Here is a 17,493-nt window from a genome sequence, read left to right as displayed (position 1 = left end):
CTTTTTAATCCAATCAGCTATCCTATGTTTTTTGATTGGTGAATTTAGGCCAGTAACACTGAGAGTTATTATTGAGACATGATTTGTATTCCCAGACATTTTTGTTTTTTAACTTGACTTGGTTTCTCCTTTGATTAGCTTTTCCTTTAGTGTAATAACTAGTGTGCTGATTTTCATTGTTGTTTTTCATTTCCTCTTAATAGAATATTTTGTCAAGGATGTTCTTTAGTGTAGGTTTTCTAGCTGTAAATTCTTTTAACTTTCGTTTATCATGGGAAGTTTTTATTTCATCATCAAATCTAAAGCTTAATTTTGCTAGATACAAAATTCTTTGTTGGCATCCATTTTTCTTTCAGAATTTGATACATGTTGTTCCAGGATCTACTAGCTTTCAGGGTGTAGGTTGAAAAATCTGCACATAACAAGATTGGTTTCTCCCTATATATAATCAGATTCCTTTCTCTTGTGGCTTTTAATATTCTCTCTTTATTCTGTATGTTAGGAATTTTTATGTGACTGGGTGTGGATGTGTTGAGATTTTATACATTTGGTGTCTGTAAGCCTTTTGAATTTGGTCTTTCAATTAGTTATTCATGTTTGGTTAACTTTCTGATATTATTTCATTGAATAGATTGTTCATTCCTTTGGTTTGGAACTCTATGCCTTCTTTTATCCCAATAACTCTTAAATTTGGTCTTTTATGCTAGCCCATATTTCTTTAATGTTCTCCTCATGCTTTCTTACCATTTTAACTGTGTGGTCTACATTCTCTTCAAACTTATATATTTTTGTCTTCATTGTCTGAGGCTGTTTTCCAAGTGGTCTAATCTGTTGGTAATGCTTTCAATTGAGCTTTTAATTTGGTTTCTTGTTCCTTTCATTTTGAGGATTTCTGTTTTGTTTTTCATTAGAACATCTATATCCCTATTGAAGTAATCTTTTGCTTTCTGTATTTGCTTATTTAGCTTTTTGTCAAAATTATCTTTTGCTGCCTGTATTTGCTCTCATATCGTTCTTTAATTCACACAACATTTTAATTATGTACTTTCTGAACTTCTCCTCTGTAATTACCTCTGCTGCACTGGCCTTGATTTCTAATAATGTGCTATCTTGATTTATTTAGAGCACTTTCTTCCTTTTGTCTTTTCATGTTGCTCATGCGTCTTCTTAGCTAGCTTTGTGGATCTAAGGCATTACCATTTTTACCCTATAGGCTTATAGTGCACCTGAAGGGTTCCAATACCTCTCCTTTGAGAAGAAGGATAAGGTTAACAGATCCAAATATAAACAAAATACCACCTAAATACAAATAGTTTTTATTAAGACGTTTACAGTTTGGTCACAATGTATAGAAATGGTGAATTCAATTATTATCTACAATATAATCAGTAGGTTTGTAAAAGATTTACAGTTTCTGATGTTGGATAAATAACTGGGGATGAGGTGTAAAAAGGTATACTGAAGAGGTATGAGATGAGGATTTAAAATTATTATATTTTTAGGAAGTATGAAAGAGAACTCTAAAGAAGAATGTTAGTAGCAGGAAAATAAAGAGGTAGTAATTTTGTACAGATAAGCAAGATGGAAGACAGTAGAGTACACAAAACAAACACATATATATTAATAAAAAAGCTAAAAATAGTAAAAGTTGGAGAGGAAAAAGAGAATAAAAAACAAAAAAGAATGTACAACACAACTGTATATACTATTTCATCTTCTCAGTCCTCAATATCTTAATTCATGCAAAGTATTTGGTTTCACATATGTTAGGGATGTGAGAGTGGGAGAAAAAAGAGGGAAAAGAAAGAAAGAAAAAAATCTTCAAGGAAGAAACAAGGATTATTTTGGTTGGAGATCAGTATTTTTTCTGCTTCACTTCTTTTCTTAAGAAAATTATTTTTTAGTTATAGTTGGACACAATACCTTTATTTTATTTATTTATTTTTATATGGTGCTGAGGATCAAACCTCACACATGCTAGGTAAGCACCCTACTGCTGAGCCATAACAAGGATCAAACCTCACACATGCTAGGTAAGCATTCTACTGCTGAACCACAACCCCTGCCCCATCCACTTATTATCCAATTGGTGGGGTTGTCTGTTCTCAGTTGGTATCTTCGCCCTCAGGATGCTGGGGATTACCAGGGCTTGAGGGTATGTCTTGGGTGCAGGGCACCTGGAAGTGGGATATGGCACCCATGTTCTGGTTGGGAGACTGCACCTTAAGGATCTCCTTTGGGGTCTGCTCCTGTGATATAGGTGCAGGGTCTTATCTCCTCATCTCCCCTGTAGACCTCGCAGTTTCTGCCTTCTAAATTAGTCTCTACAGTGTATGTTCCTCACCCTTTTCTTCTCCACTTCTTAATCAGGAATCTTTCTCTTTGGGGGCCTTGTGTGTTACACTCTGGTGGCTGCACACTGTCCTGGAAGCCTGTTTTGAATTGGGCAGTCACTCTGCCTAGTTAGTGGCTGCTGGGGATTGGGGGTAATTAGAAAATTATGAGTACCTGGCTATCCAGTGTTCTAAACTGGTAGGTGCCCTGACTAAAGATGGTGATGAAGGTAACTCAAGATTGAGGCAGCTGCTTTCAGTGATGGGGTGTCAGTTGGGTGGGGAGATATGGGTGATGACATTGTGCAAAGTGTTCAGAGATGAGCTCTGTGGTTCAGTTTTGTGGCTATCGGCTTGCTTCAGAGACTGTGACATCCCCAGGTGTAGGCATGGTACCGTGAGAAAGGGGACTATGGCAGTAGCTGCCAAGTCCCAAGATGGAGGCAACCAGGAAAGCCCCAGGTTGGTAGATGGGGGTCCACATGAGGGTGGAGGCTGGAGTTCCTGCCCAAGGGTAGCAGCTTAGTGTCCTTTGTGAGAGCAGTTTCTGAGAATTCTGAGCAGGTGTCATTGCTGGTGGTCCCACTAAGGCACGCACAAGACTTGCATGGGAGAGTAGTTGGGAGTCCTTTTCTAAGGCTGAGTCAGGGGCCAACTCTGCATGGTGGTTGTGATTCCTATGCAGTCTCAGCTGTGGAGGGGTCCTCTATCTCTCTCACCAAAGCAGTGTTTCCACTAGTTGAGACCTGGGTCATGGAGTGACACAGAATGCTGCCTTCCTCTGGCCTGCCATCTTGGATCCACCTAAAAATAAATTTTAAAACTTCAAAATGGTGAAAAACAATCAGAAGTACAGTATAGGAAACCAAGCTCCAGAGAACCAAAAAAGAAGCAGAAAGATTATAAAGAGGGTGGTCATAGAAAATGGATCATATTAAAGGAGCTTAACTGGTATCAATATTTCAAGGATGATTTCTAATTAATTCTGTTCCTGGTTTAGTAGGAATTTTGATTTCTTCCAAAATCTGGAACATATTAAAATTTATGAACTAGCTTCAAGCTGATTCCACTTGCCTTACTTGGAACATCTCAACTATAAGTTCCAGATCCTAATTTTTAGTTCTCAGAGTATTTTTCATATCCATTAAATATAGTTCCTTCACACAGACTGAATTCCCTTAAACTAATATTATTACAATAAAGAGAACAAACTTTATTTTGTAGAGAAAAATTTAAAAATAAAATAATATTTCAAGTATATACAAAGCTATTCTACTTTATACAAATTATATATAAAACATCTTCTTACTGGCTTTGGTGAAAGAACCATTTATCCTGATTTTTTTTTTCAGATTCCAAGAGATTAGAAGTATTTCTACTCACTTTTTAAAACACCTGTTGATCCTTCTCCAATTCAGGGAAGAATAAAAATTGTCTTTTATTCTAAAAATGATGAATTTTTGCATCTGTTTGATATCATTCTTCTTTAATCTTCATAAATGAACTCAGATATTACCACATCAATGCATGTTTGTAAATATTTAAAATAAGTATAAAATAATAATAAACAATGCATGTTGTATTTCTTTCTACTTCTATCTCATTTCTCAAAACCATATCCTACAGGCTCATGAAACATTTTTCCAAAGTCACAAATTGCATAAGCATGATGCAGAAACATAGTGGGGAAATATGTAGTATTATTTGAAATGAATACTACTGAATATATAATAAATTTACTCATATAAATGATAAAATATTACAATGCAATCTTATAGATACTTAAATGTCATTGATTCAGTGAAAATGAGAAGTAATCCTAAGACATATATAGAAAGGAAATTCTTGAAAAGTTGAAAATAATGTGCATTATATTATTTGATTTTTAAAAATTCTGAAAATGACTTGAAAAAACATGCTAACATTTATTCATTATGATTTAAATGACAATTAAAACATTTGTCAGTCAGAATATAATCTTGATCATTACTTGTTTTGGGAAAACAAGGAAATTTAGAAATCAATCAAACTCATAAAATATGTTGTTTGCTTTAATAAAATACAGATTTTTAATTTTTTTTAAAATTTATTACTGTATGCTTCATATGTTTAGACTTTATATGCATTAAATTTTTTCTTTCATACTGTAGTTGTCATCCTCTTTTAGAACACCATTTGGGGGAAAAATGTAATGGAAGAAATTAATGTAATATAAGAAAGTCCAACTTAAAGATAGAACTCCCCACATAGTTGCAGAAATGTGAACTTCAGTGTATAATACCAATGAATCTGACATCACACCCATTTTCTCATAATCTCTTAATCAGAGATTATGCAGAATCTTAGGAAATATGGATAACATACTTATTTTCATTTCCTGTAAGTTCTTTAAAGAGTTAATATTATTGGACAATGTTTCTGGTTCATTTATTTAATTTTATAATGAAAGAAGGAAGTCACAATAATCTTAAGGATAATCATATCTTGCAAAATGTTATATGTATTTTATTTTTCATAATTATGCCCATGAATAATACAGAATTTTTGATATAATAAAATATAATTAAATATAGTCCCTAGAATAATTGGTGAAGTATAAAAATTGCATAAAAATAGTCTATTAATACACTTTAATAACAAATCTTCTGTTAATAAATACCCATAGACACACACATTAGACAATAAGTATTTTTGGATATTAAATAAGAAAGTGATCACATCTCATTGTGCATCTTGAGATTTCTTTTAAGTTTTAAAATCTCATTCTGATAATCATTTATTTTATATTTCTAATGTGTTTTTTTAAAAGTTTTATTAGTTTCCTACTTTCTCTGAACCATTTTTCTCTTTTCCATCGTTCTGTTCCAGTGACAAATGTTTACTAGGCTTGAATTTACTTTACATCTCATACTTACACATTCAAATATCCTAATTTGCAATAACTTTTATTTCTCTATTGATAAGTATATTTCTATTTTTTCTTTGGTTAAGCATTTTTGTTCTTTATTCATTGCACAATTTAGTTTTTTCTCATGCCATCATTTTCTTCCTCTTAATCTAATCTCTACTCAATCTAAAAGTTTCACATGATTTTTAAATTTTAAATGTAATGCCAATTTCTCCAAAGTTGCAGGCTCATCAGTAATGTACTTTTTCAAGCTCATTCACAAAAGACTAAGTCTCTTTACCATTGTTCTATCCAGTGCTTAGTGAATTAACAATGTCTTCTTTGATAATGTTTACATAATCCTTGGGAAGTGTTAACATTTCCTCAAACATTTCCTGGTTCACACTTGAAATCTGTCTATAGATCTCTGTCCTCCTTGTCTTCCTCTATACAATGTTATTCATACCTATCAAATCTGAATTCTCTCAGGCTGCACTCTTTTATAAATTTCGTTCATTTGTAGACATAGATTCTTTCTCACATTTTACACAGTAGAAGAAAAACTAGGCTGTATAGGATAATTAACAAAACCTACCAAAAGGTTAAATTATTTTAAAACTTTTGTAACATTATAGATAAATGTGTAATTATCTCTTAGAAATGAAGCTGTCCTATTGCAAAGGACAAAAATCTCTTAATGGGTTTCTACTAATAAGTGCTCATATGTACAACTGCTAGCTTGCCTTTGTATGATCAAAGTCAATCCCTGCTTGCTCTTGATTTATGACCATTTTTAAAATTTATTTTAAATTTTGTTTATTCTAATTAGTTATATATGACAGCAGAATGCAATTCAATTCATATTACATAAATAGAGCACAAATTTTCATGTCTCTGGTTGAACATAGAGTCACACCACTCACGTTTTCACACATTTATATAGGATAATGATGTCTGTCCCATTCTACCATCTTTCTGACCCCCATTCCCCCTTGTGCCTCCCCTTTGCTCTATTTAAAGTTTGTCTATTCCTCTCATGCTCCTCCCCCCAATCTCATTACCAATAAGCACACTTATATTGTAGAAGACATTTTCCATTTGGTTTTTGGGAATTGGCTTACTTCACTTAACATTATATTCTACAACTCAATTCATTTACCTGCAAATTTCATGATTTGATTCTCTTTTAATGTTGAGTAGTATTTCACTGTGTATATATACCACATATTCTTTATCTGTTCATCTACTGAAGGATGTCTATTTTGGATCCACAATTTAGCTACTGTGAATTGTGCTACAATAAACATTGATGTGGCTGTGTCCCTGTAGTATACTGTTTTTAAGTCTTTTGGATATACAACGAGGAGTGGGAAAGCTGGGTCAAAAGGTGGTTCCATTCCAAGTTTTTCAAGGAATCTCCATACTGCTTTCCAGATTGGTTCCACTAATTTGCAGTTCCACCAGCAATGTATAAGTGTGCCCTTTTCCTCACATCCTTACTAATACTTATTGTTGTTTGTGTTCTTAATAGCTGGCATTCTGAGTGGAGTGAGTTGAAATCTTAGAGTAGTTTTAATTTTCTTTTCTCTAATTGCTAGAGATGTTGAACATTTTTTCATATATATGTTGATTCATTGTATATCATCTTCTGAGAGGTGTCTGTTTTTTGACCCATTTATTAATTAAGCTATTTTGTTTTTGTTGTTGTTGTTGTTTTGTTTTTTTGGTGTTAAGATTTTTGAGTTATTTATATACACTTGAGATTAATGTTCTACCTGATATATGAGTGGTAACAATTTATTCTCAAGATGTAGCTTCTTTATTCACTTCACTGATTGTTTCTTTTGCTGAAAAGAAGCTTTTGAGTTTGAATCCTTCCCATTTATTGATTACTGATTTTAATTCCTGTGCTATAAGAGTCTTATTAAAGAAGTTGGGGTCTAATTCAATATGATGGAGATTTGGGCCTAATTTTTCCTTCTATTAGGTGCAGGGTCTCTGGTTTAATTCCAAAGTCCTTGATCCACTTTGAGTTGAGTTTTGTACATGGAGAGAGATAGGTATTTACTTTCATTTTGTTGCATATGAATTTCCAGTTTTCCTAGCACTATTTATTGAAAGGCTATATTTTCTACAGTATATGTTTTTGTCTAATATAAGATAACTCTATCATGTGGGCTTGTCTCTTTGTCCTCTATTCTGTATCATTGGTCTACAAGTCTGTTTTGGTGCCAATACCATACTGTTTTTGTAACTATTGCTCTGTAGTATAATTTAAGATCTGTTAGAGCGATGCCACCTGCTTCACTCTTCTTGCTAAGAATTGCTTTAGCTATTCTGGGTCTCTTATTTTTCCAGATGAATTTCATGACTGCTTTTTCTCTTTCTAAGAGTAATGTCATTGGGATTTAGATTGAAATTGCATTAAATCTGTGTAGTGCTTTTGGTAGTATGGTCATTTTGACAGTATTAATTCTGCCTATCCAAGAACAAGGTCTATAGTTAATTACCAAGTTTTGGGGTTTTTTTGAGGCTATTGTAAATGGGGTAGTTTTCCTCATTTCTCTTTCAAAGAATTTGGAATTATGACCATTTTTAAGCTAATGTACCTGCTAATAGAAATTATTCATCCTATCTTAAAATGAATATGATTTTTCAGCACGCTTCTCCCAGTCAGAATTTAGTTCTTATCTAACATCCCTCAACATATCCCATTTCATACAATGTCAATGTCTCCTACTTCTAAAGGAAACTCTGTCCATAATCCTAAGGTGTTAATTTACAATGATATGTTAAAGAATCATGGTGTAAACCATAAAGATTTATAATTATATCAAAATAAATTCAAAAATAAAATGCAATGGTAGAGAAAACCGCATTTCATAGCCCTATCATTAATCATAAGGTCATATTTACTCCGCCTTCTGTATAAGTTTGAGTTCATTCATAGTGAGAATATATAATGAATGTGAAAAACTAATACAATAAAGGTATATCACCCCTAATGAAAAGGAGAATAGTAAAATGCCATGTCTCTAAAGGTCTCCTTTCTTTCTCAAAAGCCTAGTCAAATTAAGGGAATAATGAGAGAAAGCCTGGAATGGAAAGTCCAGATACACATTATCTTTCAGGAAAATAACTTTATCTTATGCACAATGGGAACTAGGGCAAGTATTATTATCCATAAAAAAATGACTTTCTTGTAATATACACCAGGACAGTTTCTCCTTGGGATGCTGGTTATATAAGCACACAAGGCAAGCTAATGCAAATGATGTCAGGGCTTCTATAGCCTAACATAAGGAACCCATTTCTGAGTGAGGATGGGCAGGGAACTGAAGGCATTGTGGAAGAGATGTGTCATTCATCTAGCCAGCTGCACTAAACAATACATCATGAGGAACAAGAGGCACTGCCTGGCAAAGCAACTTAGATATGGAAGTGTTACCTATCAACCTGTGACCACTGAACTATTCTTGCAGCAGTCACTGATCTCCTGTAAGCTTTCCACAATAAATTATGACTCTTCACATAGTCTCCAAGCACTTTCTTTGGCCTGTATTCAACCTATCACAATTTCCTGGCACAAATGGTCTGTAGATATGACAAAAGAGAAGAAAGACAGGTCTCCCTTAGGGTTTAGCTTATTCATTCTTGAGTAATGCCATGTAAAGGACATCAAAGACCAATGCATTTCCACATTTTCACGTCCTCCCACTAAAAGATCAAGACAGGGTTTCAAGCTATTGTGAAAAACTTCTTGAAAATAGCATTGATATAGCCATATAAAATTATTTATGATGTACTTTCTTTTTGGGAGAACTTCTGCTAGATTTTGGGATGTAAGTGAACTCATATTCTGATTCTGGAAGTCATACAATAACCCACACGTAAATGATTGAGTGTTTTAGAAGATTATAGGTGATATGAGGAAGAAAGGGGAATGGAATGGATTAAGGGGTATAAAGGAGTGGTTTAAAAGCACATAACCCTCAATCCCATGGTTGGAGCAAGCATTATTTGAGAAATTGATCTAAGAAAAAAGAATTTGAAAGAGATGAGTCTTAACATAGTGAAGACTAGTTGTGCTAGTTTAAAATTAGCAAACAGAATAAGGAGAAGAAATGCCTAGACTTCAAGGTTGAGAGCATGACAAAAATGTTTAAAAGGAAAGGCTGGAGACAGAGCAGTTTTAGAGAATTTAGTTTAGGACATGAAAATTATAAAATCCCTAGGTGACAACAGGGTTGAATGCCAGGTGGTTGGATAAATTAACATGCAGCTTGGAAAAGAGGTTTGTGGATACACATATAGGCATGAGACTGAATAAGACCATCAAGGGATGAGAGGTACAAGAAAGTCTATGAAAAAGAGGTTCTAGCAGACTCCGAACCTTTGAATATTAAATATCTGAGAAATGGAAACCAGAGAGGGAGATGAAGGAGTGGCCAGGAGTATTGGAATACAACTAGAAGAAACAATGATATCCTAAAGTCAAGAGAAGAAAGTTTATCAAGGACTATGGAATGAAAAACTGTGCCAAAGCAGCTGAAAGATCAATAAACTTGAGTAATAACAAATTATCATTGTTTTTAGCTGCATAGAAGTCTTTATTGACCTTGACAAGAGCAGTTTTGAATAGAGTGGTACAAATATTCTAAGAGAAAATGAGAGGAGATGAATTGATTGTAGCAAGTATAAATACCATTTTCTAGGAATTTTGCTGCAATGTGAGTCCAAGGAACTTCCTAAGAAACAAAATAAGTTTTAGAGACTATGTAGTCTTCGGTTATACTTAGAAAATAAACACTTTCCTAAGAGAAAAATATTTGCAGAGATGCAAGCCTTCCCTTAATGAAAACAGATGTTTTACATTGTTATATCGATCCCCCCAAAACAACAGTCTCAAATTTTCTCTTAATGAGACATTCAAACTTATACTTTTTTAAGGTACTAAAAATGCTTGAATTTTGAAGTATGAATTTGTAGTGGTCTGTTCTCATAAAATATGCTGAACTCTGTCAGGATCTTATTGTAGGAAGGTTTTCTTTATTTTTTTTTAAATCCCCTAGCGCCTAATCTCTATAAATACTATCAGTATTTAGAAAGTGGAGTCTCACAGATGCAAGGATTCAGTCGTTAGCTTGATGGGTACATACCTCCAGCAGCAAAACCAGATGGGTCAGCTTTCTCATAGCCATGACGGAGGCCAAGTCCAGAAAGAAGAGTGATTGAAGAAATGTACTAAAAGGACCACAAATTGAGTTTAAAACTAGTGTACACATTAGCATTCTAAGACCAAGAGTATTGAAAGCACACAAGAGCGTAGACTATGGTCAGAGGAGGAAGCAGAGGAAATATAATGCAGGTTTTAGCCCCCAGATTATAGTAAAACATCACAAGGACATTTATGTGGAAAGAATACGTAAGAGTTTATTTTAGATCTTTCATTAAAAAATACTTGCTTAACACACTGGAGGTTTTGTGCTGAGCATTGGACACTATATAAAGCAGAACTAATTCAAGAAACACTTACCAGGTATCTACTATATGATATAGATTCCAGATTCTCATTTTGAGGAGTTTATACTCTACTTGAGACGATACAGTTGTAAACAGATTTTCAGTACAAATAAACAAACACACAGGAAAACAAAAACAGATATAAAACAATACGCATATTAGGCATATAGGGAAAGAGTTGGCACCTACAAATATTTCATTTCTAGTGTAAGACAGGAAAAATAAAAAGGCTAAACATGTCAAATCAAATATGTTCCTTGGTAGGGGCATCATATATAAAGAAATTGGTTAAGTAGTCATTGCAACAGTGGATATGAAAAAGAAAGGCTAGTGGTCTTTCCTCATTCTGGATATCTATATAAATGGACAGGTGGGGATCTAACCTCTAAATATACTTTTGCCTAAAGAATCTCACTGGTCATGAAAATAAAAGTCTAAAAATAATGGCTCACAGAGTCAGCCAGACATGCAGAAAACTGCTAAACTAATTACACATTTAGCTAACGATAATTGCAAAAACATACACAAATACATACTCAACCAAAACACTGCAGGCAAAACAGAATAACTTCCTTCAGCTAAAACATTTCTGAATATAATTACACAATCATCTTAGCTTTTCTAAGAACTTTGGTCATTTCTAAGTAACACTATAATCCTAGCCATGGGATTTCTTAAAATAGTCATGAACTTTCTCAAATATAAAACACTGGCAAGACCTAATTAGCCATGCGATTCCACAAAGATCCAGAAACACATTAGACACAAAATACTGACCTGAAATCTATCAGTTAGCACCTGACTCTCTTGTTGGAAAACTCCATTTTTACTCTGAAGAGTGATTATCTCTTGATGAAAACCACATATCTAAATTCAAAGTTCAGATAACCTCAAATATAACAAAAAAAACTTACTTAAATGGCCAAAAAGCTTTGATAAACATTTCTCAAAATGATTGAATTTTCTGAATATATTCAGAACATCAGAAAATTTGAGGAGACACAAATATTTGATATTAAGGATTGAACTCAATGGCATTTAACTAGCCCATTTTTTATATTTTATTTTGAGACAGGGTCTTGCTAGGTTACTGAAGCTGGCATTGAACTTGTGGTCAAATAATTTGAATAGTAAATCTGTTATGACTTTTTTAAAAAGAATTCAGGCCCAGTCCTAACTTTACTTGGATAGATCCCCATGAAGCACAAAAGTATTTACGGAATGTCTACAACGATATATAAAAAATAATTTTGACAAATTATTCATATAAAAGCTTGTTTTTATATTGCTGTAGAAGGGATCTATGCATGTCTCTTTCAAGATTTATTTTTAGGGAATATAGCAAAGAGGATAGTTAGGTTATGATAGGTTGGAGACAAAAAAAAATTAAGGTAAAGAACCCCTGTCAGTTGAGAGTCAGCTGGTTAAGGAAGTTATTAACATCTTAGTTTTAAATATCATATTGCTCCATCAGAAAATCAAATGTTTTATCAGAAGTGGTACTCTCTTCTAAGAGAGAGGCTTTCAGATTTGATTGTGAATGAGAAAAAAAGTTTCAGGAAATGTTTCTTGTGCAGGAGTAAGTACACAAGCTTTTCAATTATTGCCCATTTACTTAATGTACATTGTATGTCAGGCCATGTACTAAGAAATGGGGATGAAAGGGAAAAAAGAATAAAATTGATAGAAATGCTAGTTAAGGAGAAGTGTGTCACATTAGGCAACTGAGAAGGCAATAGTTAAGCTAAATTCTAGTGGAACAATCGATAGAAAGATTCAGTGAAAATAAATCTCATCAGTGAAGAAGTATGACAAATACTCTGTGAGACAGAAGAGAATGTAGTAGAATCTGTGACCTAAAAGGCCAAGTTGGCTAGAGGAAAGAGAGCCTGGGCTGCATATACAATCTCCATGCCCAGATGACTTAGTGATACCAGCCTGGCCAGGAATTTGAATTTTTCTAAAGGCAACAGAAAGTTATGGAATGGAAAACAGCAGATTATTATTGAAGATCATGGAACAATCAGATTTCATTTTGTTTCAATGAGTGATCAATATTTTTTGCCAGTTCATTGGCCAATATTGATTGGCCTTCGATGCCTTTGTTAAGGCAAGAATTCAAATGCAGGCTTTTTAAGGAAATCTGTGAATTCTTTGAGGAACTCTGCAAAGCCTGTCCACTGCAGTGCCCAGACACACGAGGAATCCACTCATTGCAAAGTCTTCTACTGTACTGAACTTCTACTGTACTCTCTCAAACTCTCATTCACACTTACAGTTCCTAAAGCCTCTACATTGTCAAGCATCCTGAATCAACCAACTTGTATTTGTGGTCATAGTGATATGCTTCTCCATTATGCCATAATAGGGGAATTACCACAATTCTTGTAAAATAATAATTATTGACTTAAAAAAATTTTAAAAGGGAGATGGGTAGAAAACTAATTTTAGCAAGGCAAGCTCTGCCAGTGCTTCATAAACCCTTGGCTAATCATATTCAATTGTTGGGCATTCTTTTTGGACTGTACTGCCATTTTTTTTTTTTTTTTTTGGTATGCTTGTTTATTAGTTTGTGACCATTAGCTCTGGGCCATTATGCTTTTCCTAAGGCAATAGTAAATGCCCCTATTAGACATTTTGTTACAATTGAAAAAATTATTTTTTCTGCTGCTTGTGTAAGGGGACAGATACATAAAGATGGTGGGAAGACAAGAGAAGAGAATAATTCTATAAAATGAGCTCACTTTGCTGATCCTCCCATTTCCTTTATTTGCCAAAAAGCAATTTGCCTGCACCTGGCCAGGCCTAAGTGAACAAGATATAGGTCACATTTCTCAGCAAACTGAGGCAGGGACAAAGGTCAGGGAGAGAGGATGATGACTGGTTATCAAAGAAAGGACAATTGATTGTTAACCTTTGTGATTGTGCTCCTGGGCACTCTGGGTTGCTTACAATTAATCTTCACATCCCTGCTCTCAGGCCTTTATATGGAGAAGAAAGAAAAGGTAATATTTTAAAGGGGATTCTGGGATCTATAAAAGAGCAAGGTAAACTCACTATCATAGACACCCAGATCTGGGGCCCTTTCTCTTTGAAAAAGTCTGTCAATATCACTTTCTTAAGTAAAATTTACTTTCTGTGTTTGTCTCAGCATTTCTCAGGTGTTTAATATTCAACAACAGGGAATTAGGACCCATTTCTGATTCTAAAATGGGTATCACTTGGAGAAAGACTTCATAGATTATAAGGGGAGGGGGCTAGGATTGTAGCTCAGTGGTAGAATGCTTGCCTCCCATGTGTGGGGTATTGGGTTTGATCCTCTGCACCACATAAATCAGTAAAATAAATGTATTCTGTTTATCTACAATTAAAATTTAAAAAATAATTTAAAAAGATTATAAGAGGAGGAATATAGAAGCCAGTGGAAAAAGTATAATTAGAATCATAGCAAATTTGACCTGAATGGTGATAGCCAATTAATAAATAATTATTTATGAAGACTTGCTCTATGTTGAGTCTTGCTTTCTGTTTTTCTTTCTTTCTTTTTCTTTTATTTTTTGAAGCATTTAGAATTTGAAAGTGAATACCATAGTTTGAAACCTTACTCTCCAGGAGTTTGCATTCTAATTGGGAGAAATGGACATTAATGGGAAAAACTCATTTTTTCCATAGAGTTACTATGAAGACTATAAAATGTTATAGCGAACTAGAAAGAAATGAATAGATTTTGTGATTTAATATTTAGTCTGTTTAGAAACAATATTAATTTAATAATAATAAGTTAATACAGATTGGATTTACAAGTAGGAACAAACAAACAAACAAAATGTACTGAGGTAGCTAATAAGAATGGAATTGAGATGATATAATGAGACTCAGGTAAAAAGCTGTGTCATCATGAAATGCCACCATGCAGGATCTATGGGTACAGAGTATGTCATTAAGACTGTACAAATTGAAATTAGAACATGACTAAGGGTAGAAATGAGACAGAGTTCTCAGTCCTTTTATGACATAAGCATTCTCCTTGTTGGGTTGTGTCTGGATATACCTCCACCATCCTTGCATCTATAAATGATATTGCTTGGAGAACAAAGAATCTGACAAGAACCAGAAATAAATAGAATGGTAAGATGTGCATCAGATGAAGAGCCTGAACTTAGAATGCAACTGTGATCAAGTGTGGTATGCCCAATCAAAGAGAGAGTCCAAGGACACCTAGATTTTAAGCAGGTATTTCAGGGATGCATTTGGTACTTAGACGGAAATCAGAACTTTTTTGTTTGGAGAGTGAAAATGTAGTGTAAAACTGTTACTTGTTTGGGAATCAAAAAGAAAACACTCCAAAATATGACCAAAATATCAAAACTCCACTTTAAAGCATCTCCTGAGGAGAGTAATATTTATGCAGAACACTTATTCTTTATGTCTTCAGAAATGCATGGCTGGGTACAGTTAAGCTGTGTCTAATCAGACACTGTCTTAAGGCTGGAAAGAGAGCAAATGTGCCCTGATACAAACCACTGCTTCTTGAGCGTCTGTTCTATTGTTTTGGATGAATGAATTGAATCAATTATTTTCATTCCATCACCAAATGCTTAGAGCACATCTCTTTACCAGCACAATTGGGACCAGTGGTTGGTCAGTTAAGCAAACAAGTTGGTTAAAATGTGATTTTTATAAAAAAGAATGATGCTGTTAAAGCATTTTTTAGTTCTCTATGCACACCTAATTCAATAGTAATTTTTGTGTTTGGTTTTGTTGGTTTTTTAAAAATTTGTTTGTTTCTTTATTAGCTTGGTTTTGAGTTTTTTCCAAGTTATTAAAATTAATTGAAATAATCATTTTCATACTTCTATTTCATTAGTTTATTAATTTACATAACCTAATTACAATATGAAGAGCATCTGGAATAAACAACTTAATGGCTGAGAGAAATGTGTAGCTACATAAACAACCTGCCTACTAATGGCATTGCTTTTAGTATATATTAAATCAGGAGATGAGAGTATTGATTAATCTGGCTGAATGTTTACAAGGAGTTGGCTTATTGTAGAAATTCTTCTGTATTTGCATATTCTAGAATGTGTACTAGTATGTAGCAAGAATTATAAACAGCATTACTGAAGCTCTTAATTGTCTTCTTTCTTTATTCTAAATACACATTCACCCCAGCACTTTAGTCACTAAGGGGCCAGAAGATGAGGCAATATACTGTGAGGGAATAAGAGTAATAAAAGGGACTTAAAGGAAGAGAATGATACTGGTTCAAATACCTGCAGTGAAGCTGAAAAGAAAAAAAGAAAAAAAAAAAAAAAGAAGATGAGACCAGTCTGTTGCTTGGGACATTAAGCGGGGCAAGACGGTAAACAATTCAGTAATGAGACAAGCTTCCCAACCACAGACACAAGCTGAACATTAAATGTTATTGGCTGGGCTGAAAGGTAAAAACATGTTGATACTGAGTAGATTTATAAGAATGCTACAGGTAGTTGGAAGAGGTACATAAATGGTCAAAGACATTCAAGGAAGTGTAGGAAGAAAAGGAGTGGCTAGTTTCCTGTTTTCTCATTTCCAGAATCCGAAACTTTCATCTGCTTTTAAATCCTGTAGGTCTTTCTATACTGAATTTGAAGGTTCTTAGGACTAGAACACTGACCAATAAATCAAATATTCTCATTTATTTTTCTGATGTTTTGATCTTAACTATGGCCATACTCAGGACAGGAATGTTCTCGTATTTTCATGTATACCAATTTTTCTTTCAATTAGTTGGATATTTATTCTCTAACTCCTACTTGTTAGGAAATTTGGTAAATAGAATAGAATGGGGCAAAGGAGAAAAATATAAGAAAACACAAAGTTTTGAAGAGAAATGGTGAAAAGAAGAGAGAAAGCTGTTCTTTTTTTTTTTTCCTGCCCCTACATAAGTAGAATTGTCACAAGTAACATCTTAGATATTTGTTTCCCTTTGAAAATACCCAAACTCCCAGTTCAGTTCTGGCTGACTGCTTATATATCTAAGGTATTTGGATTTGTACTCAGTAAATGACTATAAAATGTGTCCAAATACACATTATGAATGCCATATATTAAAGTATAAATTAAAAAACGCTTTGGCAAATCAGGGGTGAAAGAAATTGATGATAGTTAAAAAAAAACATGGTCATGATGGCTCTTTTTCTGACTTTTTTGACTTTATTATTACAGTCTGAATTCTCAAGGTAAATTTTAGCCTCCTATGCACTGAGCATGTCTAAGCTAACATGTGTGTGTGTGTGTATGTGTGTGTGTGTGTGTGTGTGTTATGAAGAATACATATAGAAAAAGAATACATATGATTAAAAACACGTAACACATTCTTAAGGGAATCAAAATGAATGAAAAATAAAACATACATGGGGAATGTCAGTACACAGAAATAGAGATTATTCCTTCTAGTTTTTAATAATTGTAGTGATATTTACTTTTAAGCAGGTTGGGACCAAAATCAATGAAGAAAACATGATTAGCATCAAGATTGATAAACTCTTTAATACATAACAAAATATATAAGTGATTCTTCAAAGCCTACTCTCCCACTGCCAAGAAGAAAAGTTCTTTTAATAAGAAAGATGTTCTAAAAAATTGTTTCTCAAAGCCAAAAATATAGGAAGAACTCTAAGGCTTCAAAATTAAAGGTCAATATCTGTTCTACACCAAGCAAGGAGGGAAAGATAGGTAGAAGTGAAAGTATAAACTCCTACTGAA

The sequence above is a fragment of the Ictidomys tridecemlineatus genome, chromosome 8 (assembly GCF_052094955.1).
Source record: "Ictidomys tridecemlineatus isolate mIctTri1 chromosome 8, mIctTri1.hap1, whole genome shotgun sequence".
NCBI classification, from domain to species: domain Eukaryota; kingdom Metazoa; phylum Chordata; class Mammalia; order Rodentia; family Sciuridae; genus Ictidomys; species Ictidomys tridecemlineatus.
This window is presented reverse-complemented; position numbering follows the sequence as displayed.